At 49.4% G+C, this 13,363-nt stretch overlaps 1 protein-coding gene across 1 annotated transcript in view; it reads left to right on the forward strand.

Annotated features, from left to right (window-relative positions):
• Nucleotides 1–429, forward strand: part of LOC110306444 (uncharacterized) — a 30,992-nt gene extending 30,563 nt beyond the window's left edge. Inside the window, exon 11 of the transcript XR_003838398.2 lies at nt 269–429. The gene's annotated coding sequence lies outside the window, so the exon portion shown is untranslated. The remainder of the gene's footprint in view (nt 1–268) is intronic.
• Nucleotides 430–13,363: the final 12,934 nt, after the last annotated feature.

Consider the following 13,363-nt stretch of genomic DNA (forward strand, 5'->3'; position numbering starts at 1 on the left):
TTAAGACTGTGAATTGGCTAGAAGTCTTGGGGGTGGTATAAGAAAGATGGAAAATCCTAGAATAGGTCTGTGAGGTCAGGAGCTGGTGTGTAGGTGTTGCCCCACCCCCATGGCTGCCTAGAAGTTGGGCCTTCTACATAGCTCAGGCTTTCTGAGCACAGGGCTGGGTTGCCCCCTCCAGTTCCTACCCTGCCTAGTGCATGAAAACTCTTAATCTACCACGGGGATGGGGAGCAGATGGCTTCATCTGCAGCTGTGTCTCTCTCAGCCTCCACAGCCACGGGGACGCCTTGCACATTTCCTGTGGGACATGCTGGACCCAAGACTCTGGACCCTGGCCTCCCCTTGAGTAGAGAGACCCACCTACTGACTGATGAACTGTGCTGACCCTGGGGTCAGGCATGTGGCCTTGATCCCTACCCATGGACCCTGAGACTTGGGGCGGGGGTGGGGGGAAAGGCTGTTGAGTCTTCACTGTTGAGTCCACATCTGTGAAATGGGCTCAGATTCCTACCTCACAGGGCTGTTGTGAGGCAGCCGCGATGTGCTTAGAAGCATGGGGCCTGGTGGCTCATGGTGCTTTCAATAAATTTCTTGTCTTAACTAAAGCAGTGATGGGTGTGCTACTAATATGAGGGAGGGTGGGTGTCTTGCTGGGGCTTCCTTTTGTAGTGTAGTGGGGTAGAGGAGTTGCCTCAAACCCCAGAAAGTCACCTTTGTGCTGCCCTGTGTGTGCTTAAGAGATGGATACACTGGGGCCCAATGAAGGGCCTGTGCTTGGTGGGTTTAGGAGAACCATTTCCTCGTGTGCTCGGGATGCCAGTTTCCTTCTGGAAATGAAGCCATGCAAGAGCTGTGGGAGGTCTGGCTTTGGAGCCTGAGGGGCTCACAGCTCCGGTCCTTGGAGCTCCAGAGAAAATGTTGCTCCGGGGCTGAGTTCTGTGCACCCCCCTTGCCCTCCACACTCCCCGGGGCTATGCCAGGGCCCTAGCTGAGGCGTCATCTTGACCCAGATGGGTTGGTCCCACTGGGACTTGGGGCCAACACAGCTTCTACAAAAGTGGTTCCTGAATGGGTCTGAGTGAGTGCTCAGACATTCATGATGCCTGGCATCAGGTATGCTGGTTGAGCTTGGGGAGGTGAGCCCTACCCTCATGGCTTCTGAGGGGCCTGGGGGGGGGGACAGTCGGGCTGTCTGAGCAGCTGAGAGGAGGGAATTGGGAGCAAGGGGATGGGAAATGGAGCTGAGTTTTGGGAGAGCAGATGACACGAACATCACCCCAGCAAAGAGGAAGATGGCAGTCATAGTCACTACAGCTGCCACATGTCTACCAAGACCACAGTTGCCACACCGCGACCAGCATCTACTAAGATCACTGCTGCATCGCCACTGCCACCGCCAACGTCACCCCTCCCCTTCTCTCCTCTTCCCTCTTTTCATCCATTTTCTTTCTCTCCTTCCTCTTCTGCCTTTTTTCTTCCTCTGCCTCTTCCCTACATATGTCTTTGCTTTTTCTTTTGATTCTTCATGTTCCCCTTTCTCCTCTCTCTTCTTTTTTCCTCCTCTATCCTTCTCTTTCTCCCCCCTTCTGTCTTTCCTCCTTCCCCCCACTTCCTCATTCGAACCGAGAAGCACCTGGCAAGTGCAGCTGTATGCTCTTTAGCAACGACCGTCTGAACACCCCCTGCCAAGAGCACCATCTTTAAGAACTGGGCATGACCCAGCCTGGAAGAGCCAGTACCAGCCCTGATGGGGACTTTGGCATGTGTGATTGATGAGTCGCAGTGCGGACAACCGTGAGAAGACGTGCCTCCAGAAGCTGAGCCCAACCGAGAGAGTCCAAGAGCCCAGAAGAACTCTTCTTATGAAGAGCAGAGCTTTCTTACAAAACTCAGGCTTCCAGAGTGAGTGCCCTCATGCTGCGTTACCGAAAAGGCCTCCACTTCAGCTTCTGATGGAGCCCAAATGTCCAGGAAAAAAAAAAGACTTGATATTCCCGAGAAAATAACTCATCTCCAGCTTTCAAACAAGCCTCACATTTTGTCAGTGTCTCTAAGTGGAGTTCTGTGTTGATAGTCCAGCCCCGAGTCCCAACCCAGCCTCTGATGAGGATACTCAGCTTAAGGAGTCTGCTCATGTCCTCGGGCCAGGACATCAACTCCAGTCTCTGACAGACTCTGGACATCTAGGATAAGCTCTTTTGGTTTGTCAGAGCACAGAGCCCAGCTTCGGCCTCTGATGGACCTCAGGGACCAAGAAGGAGGGGCTTTCTTTTGTGATGTTCTAGAGCTGGGACTCTTAACTCTCGCTCATGTGTTCAGTCAAGCCCAGAAGACCAGGAAGAGGTAGTTCTTTGATATTCTAGTGCCAAGCTCCAGCTGTAGCCTCTAAGAGAACTCTTATGTCTAAAGGAAGTCTTTCATAGTCTAGACCAGTCACCACCAAAGCATAAACATCTGGAAACTGTTCAGTTTTCTAGAGCCAGGAATCCACCTCCAGTCTCTCACAAAGCCCAAATGTCCCAGAGAAATGGACAATATAAAACTATAACTCAACGATGGTTCTTGAAGAAGCTCAGAAAAAGAGACCGCCTTGATAATTTTGATCTAGGACTCTAGCTTGTTTGTCTCCACTGAAGTTTGTATGTATGAGGGACCTCTTTGATTTTCTAGAATCAAGACTCAATCTCTCTCTGATGAACTTTAGATATCCAGGAAGACTGGCTCTTTTTTGTCACTCTAGAGCTAAGACTATGGAGTGACTCCATTCTTGAGTGATGTTCAGATGTTCACAAATATGGATGCTCTTGAGGGAGAACTAGAGTGAGAACTGTACCTTTAGTCTTTGATAAAGCTCAGAATTCCAGAAAGAGGGGCCCTTCTGATGTTCCAGAACTAGGACCCTCCCTCCAGCTTTTGAAGCTCAGATGTCCAGAAAGAGGGGCCCTTCTGATGTTCCAGAACTAGGACCCTCCCTCCAGCTTTTGAAGCTCAGATGTCCAGAAAGTGGGACCTCTTTAACTTTTCACACCTAAGAATCTACCTCCAGCCCAGAAAGAGGGACTCCTCTGATGCTCCAAACCTAAGACTCTACCTCCAGCCCTTGATGAAGCTCAGATGTCCAGAAAGAGGGGCCTCTCTGATATTCCAGAACTAGAACCCTCCCTCTAGCTTTTGAAGCTCAGATGTCCAGAAAGAGGGACTTCTCTGATATTCCAGAACTAAAACCCTCCCTCCAGCCATTGATGAAGCTCAGATGTCTAGAAAGAGGGACCTCTCTGATGTTCCAGACCTAAGAATCTACTTTCAGCCTTTGATGAAGCTCAGATGTCCAGAAAGAGGGACTTCTCTGATGTTCCAGAACTAGGACCCTCCCTCCAGCCATTGATGAAGCTCAGATGTCTAGAAAGAGGGACCTCTCTGATGTTCCAGACCTAAGAATCTACTTCCAGCCTTTGAAGCTCAGATGTCCAGAAAGAGGGACCTCTCTGATGTTCCAGAACTATGACCCTCCCTCCAGCCATTGATGAAGCTCAGATGTCCAGAAAGAGGGACCTCTCTGATGTTCCAGATCTAGGATTCTCTCTCTAGCCTTTGATGAAGCTCAGATGTCCAGAAAGAGGAACCTCTCTGATGTTCCAGACCTAAGAATCCACCTCCAGCCTTTGAAGCACAGATGTCTAGAAAAGAGCATTCTCAATGATGTTATAGAACCAGAACTCTATCAATAGCCTTTGATGACGTTCAGATGTCCATAAAGAAGTTCCACAATGTACTAGAACCTGGACTCCATCCCCACTCTCTGATGTCCAGATATCTAGAAAGGGGACCTCCACTCTGTTCAGAAGCTAAACTCTATCTCTAATCTTTGATGTCCAATTATCCAGAAAGAGGACCCTTTATGATGTTCTAGAACAAAGACTGCACTTTCATTTGCTGATGAAGCACAGATGCCAGAAACACAGAAGTCTAGAAAGAGGGTCCTCCTTAACATTTTTGAGCTAGAATCCCGGTTCAAGGTCCTGAAACTTAGATACCCAGAAGACCTCTTTATAGTGTTCTACAATTCTGCATTTCTAGTCTCCAGTGATGATCAAAGGTTCAGAAATATGCTAATGCCAAGAATCCAGCCCATTTTCAGTGAAGTTCAATTGTTTAGAAATAGAGACTTTCTTCATTTTCTATATCTAGAATTTCATTTCAGTATCTAATGAAGCTCAGGTGTCTAGAACGAGAGACTTCCATATTGTTCTCAAGATGCAGTTCTGGTGACGCTCAGATAGGTTCATCAAGAGAGAGGCCTCTGTTCTTCTAGAGTGGAGATCCCATCTTTATCCTCTAATGAAGTTCAAGTGTCCAGAAAGATCATCCGTCCAGAAGAAGGTACCTCTTTGGTATTCTAGAGCTGAAAGTCAAATTTAAATGTTTGAGAAAAACTCAGATATCTGGAATTGAGAAAAAACTTGGAGACTACAGGCTTTGCTGGGACAGGGCTGAATATGTCCAAAGCTTGACCTGAGACTGGAGGGGGCAGATGGCAGTGCTTTCCTGTGGCCCATGGCATTCAATGACATAAGAGAAAAGAGAGAGACCGTTGCAAGTTTTCAGAAGAAACGTGGAAAAGAGACTCCTGGTAGCAGAACCCAGTGTTGTAAGAACATGGCAGCTGATGTCATGGATTGGAGATAAAGACCTTTCAACGATTGCTGCCCAACAGTACATAATGCTAACAGTAAAGCACCATTTTATGCTTTTTAGTTGTGCTGGGTTCATGGCTGGACATACACCAACAAGCCTTGACCCCACAGGAATGCCAAGTTGACTGGAATGTAACCCAACATAGTATCTGCGGCTTAGCTCCTCTCCCAGAGCAAGGTGCTGAACGCCCACTCACAAGCCTGGTGTCAAGCTGAGACCTTCAGGGCTGGTAAGAAAGGGCTGCCTCCTTCCAGCAATAGAAGTTCACTGAATTTGAGGCTGGGGACAGATCAAGACTGTTGTGACACCTATAAAGACTGCATCAGCCACAAAGGAGACTCCCAAATAATTGGAGGCATGGACACTGACATACCAGATGAGGCCATGTTTGGAGCTGAAGGCTTGTTCTGGACTTCTTTGCAGCATCTTTTGTCCACTTGGGACTTGATTGAGCCCATACTGGCCACTGAGCTTGAGAGCTGGTAATTGAATAAATAAGAGATTAAAAAAAAATAGTGACTTATTCAGAAACTGTAAGAGCATCGTGGAGGGCTTTAGTCTGTGACAAAGAATGTAACCACTTGGAGGAGAGAACCTTGAATGTGACTCTGGACAGACCAACTGTGCAGCCCATGTACTGGGGGCTTCTGAGGACTTGCTCTCATTAGTTATGGCTGTTCTGGCATGGTCCCATCTCCCAGCATGACTCTTTATTTAGCTGAAGTGTGGAGGAAAGGAAGCAGCTAACAAACACTCTGGTGCCACCATCACTTCTGTGACACTGCCTGGACATTCAGCTGAATTTGGACTGTGTGCACGAGAACTTCTTTGGTGAGTAACTGGAATCCTAGACCCGGGAATGAAACAAAAGAGCAAGGCCATCTTCGAGGACTGTCTCTTCTCATCCCTTCTCTCATCTGGCCAAGATATTTTAGAAGATTTCCAAGAACTGGTGATTGCTGAGTTCCTAGATGTCTCGACAACGGATTTGGAGGCCAAACGAAAGACTGGTGAAGCCGACTCCGACTCACGAGATGAAGAGTGTGCACATCTTCAGAGACATCACTCCCCAGCTGCATGCACAAGACTCCGGCAGAACATGGCAGTTTCAAGAACAGCATAGGCTTCCAGATCATCAGGCACAGCCTTGACTTCAGGGAGAGGTGAGAGCTGGGGTATAGCTTAGGAGATGGGAATTTTACCTAGTATGCGTGAGGTTCTGGGTTCTAGCACCAGCTCTGACCCCCACCCCCAAGCCCCAATGAGGGAGAGAGGGTAAGAGAAAGGAAGAAGGACAGAGTAGTGCTCTTTCTCCCTGTCTAGGTACTCCTGGGTATTTGCCCAGGCCTCTAGCCTCAGTTTCCCATTATTCAATTTGTTCTTTTCAAGGCTGCTGCAGGGTCACCTGTCTGTGTCCTCTCCCACCCACCTGATTCTACAACCCATAATATTCAGAATCAAATGGTGTGGTCCAGATGATTACCTCCAAGGGATGGCTAGCCTCTTGAATGATAGCCACTGGACAAAAGAGACCAGAGGCAGGGAGGTGGATAATAACTCTGGAGAGAAAAATCATAGCCTTTGTCCCTCTTAGGATGAGCTGAGCAGGGTCCGAGCTTCCCTGATACTGCCGGCTCAGTGTAGAGGGCTTGTAGCTCGGTGATGCTTGGGCCACATTTTTTCCTGATGACTGTAATTTTCCTCTTGTCCTCTCTGGCAGTTGCCATTATGGAGGCTGAGCTGGAGTGTGTCAGGGTACGCAGGCAGGCAGCAAGGAGCTCCCCTCCCCCCAACACTCTTAAGTTTTCTCATAGTAGATGCTTCTAACTGACCCTCCTCCCATCCTCCCAGGACACATTGGACCCAGCTCCGGATTCCACACCCCATCGCTCCCACCCAGTGTCCTATTTGGTGATGTAGACGTCTAGAAAGCCCCCCTGGAGTCATTAGTAGTCAGGTGGATGGACAGGACAGTCAACAGAAGACAGATTGGATTCAATAAAGGAGAGAGGCCCCTGATTGCCCTATGAGGACCCAAGTCCTAACTAGTCCATAGGATCATGGGCTGGTGGTAGTGTCCTAGACACCCTCAAGTTTCACAAGTGACTCTCTCATGACCCAGACTCAAATCATATTGGACAAGGGGGTTGGAATTTGATGTTAGCTTAGTTCAACCTGGCAGGTATTAATGCCTATTGTGTAGGGGATCTGTGTATAGATGACATTTTGGAGGGTGGCTTGGTAGTGAGGGGGTAGTAGGAAGTAGACAGCAAGCCCGGGGGGGGGTCTGAGCATGGAGGGGGCCGATGGGAGGGGGAGGGAGTTGGTATTTCTGATCACTGTCTATATACCTGCACTTTACAAAGCACTTTATTGTTTGCATGGTGTTGGATGATGGTGTGAAGTATGAGTGAAAGGGTGTGTGTGTGTGTGTGTGTGTGTGTGTGTGATCATAGACAGAGCTCCTGGGCTCTGAGAGGGCATGAAGGTCAAGCTGAATATTCCCTCGTGGCTCTAGAGGTAGCAGGATGCTTTCCCCAGATTCCCTGCTGATCCAAAACTTCAGATTAATGCCCCTAACCTCCTTTTACTTAGAATCGAGTGCCATCCCTCTAAAAGGCTGGACCTTACACCTCACACAGCCCTGTGCTCACATAGCTTATAAAGGTAGCTCTTCTAGAGAGTTTTGCTATTTGGGAGCCTCAGATGGAGGCTATCCCCCACCCCTTTACCCAGTTCTTGTGCAGCCACGGCAATAGGTAGTGCCTAATCAGCACTGCAGAAATAAGCCCCCGCGTCCACTGGTCCATGTGTTAGGTTAAGGTGGGCACTGGACTCCCATAAGAGATCTCATTGTGCAGGAGCCCTAGTCCATGTGAGTTGTGAAAATGTGTGTGTGTGTATTGTGTTGTGTATATTGTGTTGTGTATAGTGTGCTATGTGTTTTGTGTGATGTGGTGTATGTTTGTGTGTGTGTGTGTGTGTGTATGTGTGTTGTGTGTTTGTGTGTGTTGTGTTGTGTGTGTGGTTTGTGTTGTGTGGTTTGTGTGAGTATGAGTCCTGTGGTGGTTAACGGTGAATGCCTGCAAGTAAGAAGAGGCTGAGTGCATCTCCCCCGAACCCCAGATGCCCTGGGTGCAGACTCTACACACACTTTTGCCCCAGTGTCTTGCACCCAACCTCCTTGATTTGCCCCCTGTGTGGCTAGTGCTACTACAGGGTTAAGAGTTGATGGTCAGTCCCTGCCACCTTTGTGTCCCCACTCCCCAACTCCCTCTTCTTTCTGGCCATATGGCTTAGCCAGCCCCTCACCGCATCCATGAGTGGGGTACTTCTCCCCCATCTGTTGCCAACAGCCCTCTCCATTGGGCTTTCTCTTCCCTATGTGGAGTGGGGCAACCTGTCCACCCTCTAGCTCCTGCCCCCTTGCTTGGGGTTCTAATCAGCTCCCCAGACCCTACCCCACCCCCCCACCCCACTCTCCAGTTTCTGGGATAGCTGGCTGGGCAAGAATTGGTCTACCTCCTTCGACCAACCTCCCTAGCCACTCCCTGGGGTACCTGCCACCCTCTGGTGCTGGTCTGGGTACACCCAGACTGGATGAGCTTCCCAGATTGTAAGGCTGCATGACAGCTTCAACAGAGACACCTGCACCCCTTCCAGCAAGAGATGACATCATCCCATCCCCTGGGCTCCAGGTAAGTTCCCTGCACCTTTCCCTGTGCAGGTAAAGCGACTGAGATACCCACAGGCAATGGTTTTGTTTTCCTGATGACTATGAGCACCATGATTTGAACTGAAGGTCGCTGATGGCATCTGAGTTTTTCTGAGAAAGCACATTGCTGGGTGATAAACCAGCGAGGATTGGCATAGGCAAACTCGGGTGTTGCTGGAAAAGTTCTGACAAACCAGTCACAAATCTATTTGGACAATATGCTGGAGGCCACTTTATTGCTTGCCAACTTTCCAACTTGCCCTAGAAGTTTGGTGGCCCATTTAAAATTGGAAACAGTTAAAGAAAAGTAAATAAGATGCATGATATCAGAGAGAAGGTTCAGCAGGTAAAGGTGTTATCTGTGCAAGCCTGGGGAACCCGAGTTCAATCCCCGGAACCTATCCTCTGACCACTTCCATTGTGTACCAATGCTCTCGCATACACAATGATAATAAGTGTAATTTTAAAGATGGATTTAGGGAGGAGAGATGGCTCTCTAGAATCTCATATGGTTGTCTGTAAACAGAATCTGTTTATGGGGCCCTGTTCAGGGCATCTGCTGTTCCTACCTGGTAGGATGCCCAGGCTCAGAAATTCTCCGAACACCATGCTGGGATAATGATCTGCCATGTTGAATGTTCAGGGCGGGGGATCAAGCTAGACATGTAATCCACACTGATCTTCAGAGAGAGAGGTTTCCCAGGCTCAGCCTTGGGGTCCTGGCTTTTTCCTCCTGTTCTGTTCTGAGAGGGGTGGGGGTCCATCTCATGCATGTCTGTCACCATGGACTTCATCATCATGACTTTCATCACCTCTACCTGGCCTCTGTCATCTCCCTGGGCTCAGCATCTCACCTCTGGCCAGTCCATCACCTTCCTCACCTCCATCATCCTCGCTTCTGGGCTCACTCTGGCCGCCAGGGCCTTGTACATGGTAGGCTTTCATTCATTTTTTGCACATTCGGTGAAGGTCCTACTGTGTGCCAGGCCCTGTGCCAGGCATCGTGTAGATGGACGTTGCCCTTAAGAGTCTACACCTCGGGGAGATGCTTACAAACTGCTGGATGGGAAGGGAGCCTGTGTCAAGGCTGCTCGGGGTGTGGATGCAGGGAGAGGGTATAAGTGCAGCTCCTGCCCTAGTATTTCCAAAATAATCTGTAAGGAGAGGCCTTAGATGCCCTCTTTGTTCCAAGTGGGTGGCTTGTCCCAGAAGTGGTACTAGGTACTCAGTCCACTAGAGCTAAGACCCTCCCAGAATGGCTCACTCCCAGATTCCTGCCCCCTAGCAGCCTTGTTTCCCTAGAGTCTACACCCAGGTCTCTGGGTCAGCAAACCCAGGAGTCTGCTTTGTTGGAGGTTGATCCCCGGGCTATTTTCTGTGCACTTTGGGGCTCTGGGTGGGGGAGGGTATGGGATCTCTCTGTCTGCTGTTATTAATCATTTTTCCTTGATCATATGCTGTTAAACTACTATGTTGGGAGTTCCTGGATCTGAGAAACCTGTCAGTTTTCTTTGAGGGTGGGTAATGGGACTTAAAGGTTCCTTTAAGGTTTGACACGTACTTGACTTTGGGGTACTGTGGTGGCCCTCAGGCCTGTACCAGGGTTCTCAGGAATGTTATTGCTGCCTTGAATCTATTTATACGTTGCAGGATGTTCAATTAAATGTTTTTGTTTTTTTTAGATTCGGAACAGGAATGGGGTTGGCTGTGTTAATGCCTTGGTGCCTACGGGGCTGAGGTAGAGGGACAGCAATCTCTAGATGCTTAAGGAGGAGAGCCCAAACCCCACCAGTGATGTGACCCTACCGCCCTCCCCCTCCGCCATGTCACACCCATGTGTCTCATCTCCTCACCTGAGTCACCTGAAGTTTCTGTCTACCTGAGATGCTTCCCCACAGTCCCTTCTTCTACTCATGTGTGATGTTCAGGCTCTCATTGTCACACTTAACCTCTGTCACCTCTGTGTTGCACTAGGTCCGATATCTGTTCACAGATCACAGGCTTCCTCCTACCACAACGAATCCCTCTCTATCTACCCTTTCATCACACCGAATCCCTCTGTGACTCATGCCAAGCTGCCTCCACGTGTGAACTGAGCCTCCTGAGGTTCTCTCACTCTTGTCAGACCGCCCTCCTGGCTACTGTGTCTTCTTCCTTTACCTGAGACACAGTACGGGGTACTTGACCAAACCCCTGTTTCAGGTGTGTGCTATCCTGACCCTTTTCCACTCTGTGTCTCATGCACTCATATGAACCCCCAACCTAAATTGAGTCTAATGTGTCCTGACTATCTTGTCTTCCGATGTCTTAACAAAGTCCCCCTTTTATGTCCTACTAAGCACCCCTCCACTGAGTTACTACTTGGGTTCTCTGCCCTCATTCCTGGGTCACATTGAACTATGCTCCTATTCTAGTATCACACAGAGCCATTTATTAACCTATAAATCTCTATCTAGTCATGTGTCACAATCTGTGACCCTACTGTATGTGACATGGACCCACCTCCCCTTCTGATATCACCTTGAACTCCTTCCCTACCTACCCCTTTAGTCCCTGCCCCACCTCCATGTCACCCCAAGTTGCTCCACACCGGACTGTCACATAGAGATCCTCCTGCATCCAGAAGTCACACAAAGCTCTCCCCGCAGTGACCATACAAGTAGTTCAGTAAAAGCTGTATCTTCTGCATCTTCTGTTGTTTCAGTGCTTCAGGCTGAGTCTACTAATGTCACAGCAAGCCCACTCCCCTCCTTAGTGTCCCACCTAGGCTCATGCAGCTGTCCCTTATCTGAGCTCTGCCCTGTCTCCTTGTCATAGATCCCCCAACCTCTTGCTGTCTTTGCACTCATCTCTCTCTCTCTCTCTCTCTCTCTCTCTCTCTCTCTCACACACACACACACACACACACACACACACACACACACACACACACACACCCCTCTTCCTTCTCCACTCCTCTCTGTGCTACTAATGCAAACTCCTGCCAGGCCAAGTGCAGAATTTCTCCCACCTCCCTGTCAGTAAGAAACATGCGTCACACAAAGTTCCTCCATTCATGTGTCACACAAGCCCCTGTGTGTCACACCAAACGCCCACCGCTGTGATGTATCATCCATAGCCCCCACACCTAACTGACATTGAATCCTGCCTCCACCCCTGTCACCTGGAGTCTCTCTCCTCATTTACACAGCCACTGAGTCATGGACTTCTCAATTTGTGTGCTACACCAAGTCTGTTACCCTCCCCTGTGACACTGAGCCCCCCCCCCTTCCCTTCAGTGTTCACCCTTGCTCTTCAGGCATGTAGAACCCTGCCTGCCCCTCTGGTGTTACCTAAAGCACAGTCCTCTTGCTCTCTTGAGGTCCTCTCCTCTTCATGGGTCATGTTGACCTCATGTTTGTGAATTGCATAGTCCCCTCCCTTTTTGTGTTTCACACCAATTCCCTCTCTGCCACCAGGTGTCACACCCATGTGTGTGTCATGCTGAGCCCCTTTTGTACCCATGTGCCACATGAAACACTACCTTCCTGTGTGTCCTCCCTTGTGTCACTTTGAACCTCTCATATCCCCATTTGTCATACTATGCTCCAGCCTATGTGCCTCAAACAGAAAAGATTCTCCATGCTTTTTACCATGACCACTGTCCACCTCTCCTGACACCTGGAGTCTTGCCTCCTGGTGTCTCTCTTCTCCTGCTTCACATGCCACCCCCTTTTCCTGTGACACACTGAACCCCTTTCTTATCACACAGACTCCCCTCGGTCACCTGTCACACCTTTCTCACAGAACTGTCTCCTTCTGTTCATCACATGGGGTCATGGCACCTAGGTATCAAAGTGGTCCTCACTGTGCTATCTTAAGTCTTTCCTTGGTCATGTATCCCACAGTTCCTCAGTTCTCCTTTGTGTTAGGCTAAGTCCCTTTTCAACAGCGACACTCAGCGCTCTGAGCTCTCTACCTTCCCACAAGATATTTGTGTCTCTTTTCCAAGTGTTTCTCATCTAGACACCATTACATGTCAAAACCTTCTACACCTATGTGACACACCGAGTCCCTCCCACCACCCATGAATCACAACAAGGGTCCTGAGCCACACTGCGTCCCATCTCTCCTCAGGTATTACATTCAGCTCCACCCCTATACCTGGGTCAAAGTAAGTTTCTCTTCCCTTTCTTTACATGAAGTTTCCCACTACACCCGCTTTGTCTTAGACAGACCCCTCCCATCAGGTTGCACTTCCAGGATCCTCTGTGTTCGTGTGTTAACATTTCTTATGTCTTATTGCTGGCCTCACACTGAGTCCTCTCCTCTTGTCATCCTGTGTTAAGGTTAGGCTGTTGTCAGCCATGTGTCTTAAAGAGAATTCCATAATGGGGCATGCTTTGCCTAGCTCCCCCCATATGTCCCGAAGAGCACCATTCCTCTACATGTGTCATGCTTAGCCTAACCCTTCCTACGTCCTGTATTCCCCCTCCCACATCTGTCATCGTCACCTGAGTTCTACCCATGTGTCCTTGAGAGAGAATACCTCTCCCCATGTGTGTCATGCTTAGCCTAGCCTCACCCATGTGCCCTTTGCACCTGAGCTTCACCCCACTTACTCCCCATTCACCTTAGGCCCCTCTGACTCGTGCTGTGTTGAGCTCCTCCCTCATGAGAGGGCCCCTAAATTATGTGTCCCATAGCCCTCATTCCATTTAGTCACCACAAACCCTGCTGGTGCTCCAGATGCGGTACACGGAACTCTTCTCCTCTCGTTCTCTCTTCATGTTGGGAAGCCCCACCTCTGCACGCAGCACGTTGAGACATCTACCCCTTGCCTTGTGACATGGAGCTCTGCCTCTTCACATACCACACTGTGACATGCATGTCCTCCACGTCACAAAGCAACTCATAGGTGTCACATTGAGTCCTTCTCCCCACTTGTAATGAACACTCTCCTTGACAGAT

This window comes from Mus caroli, unplaced genomic scaffold (assembly GCF_978045245.1).
Source record: "Mus caroli unplaced genomic scaffold, Mus_caroli_1 scaffold_14, whole genome shotgun sequence".
NCBI lineage: Eukaryota > Metazoa > Chordata > Mammalia > Rodentia > Muridae > Mus > Mus caroli.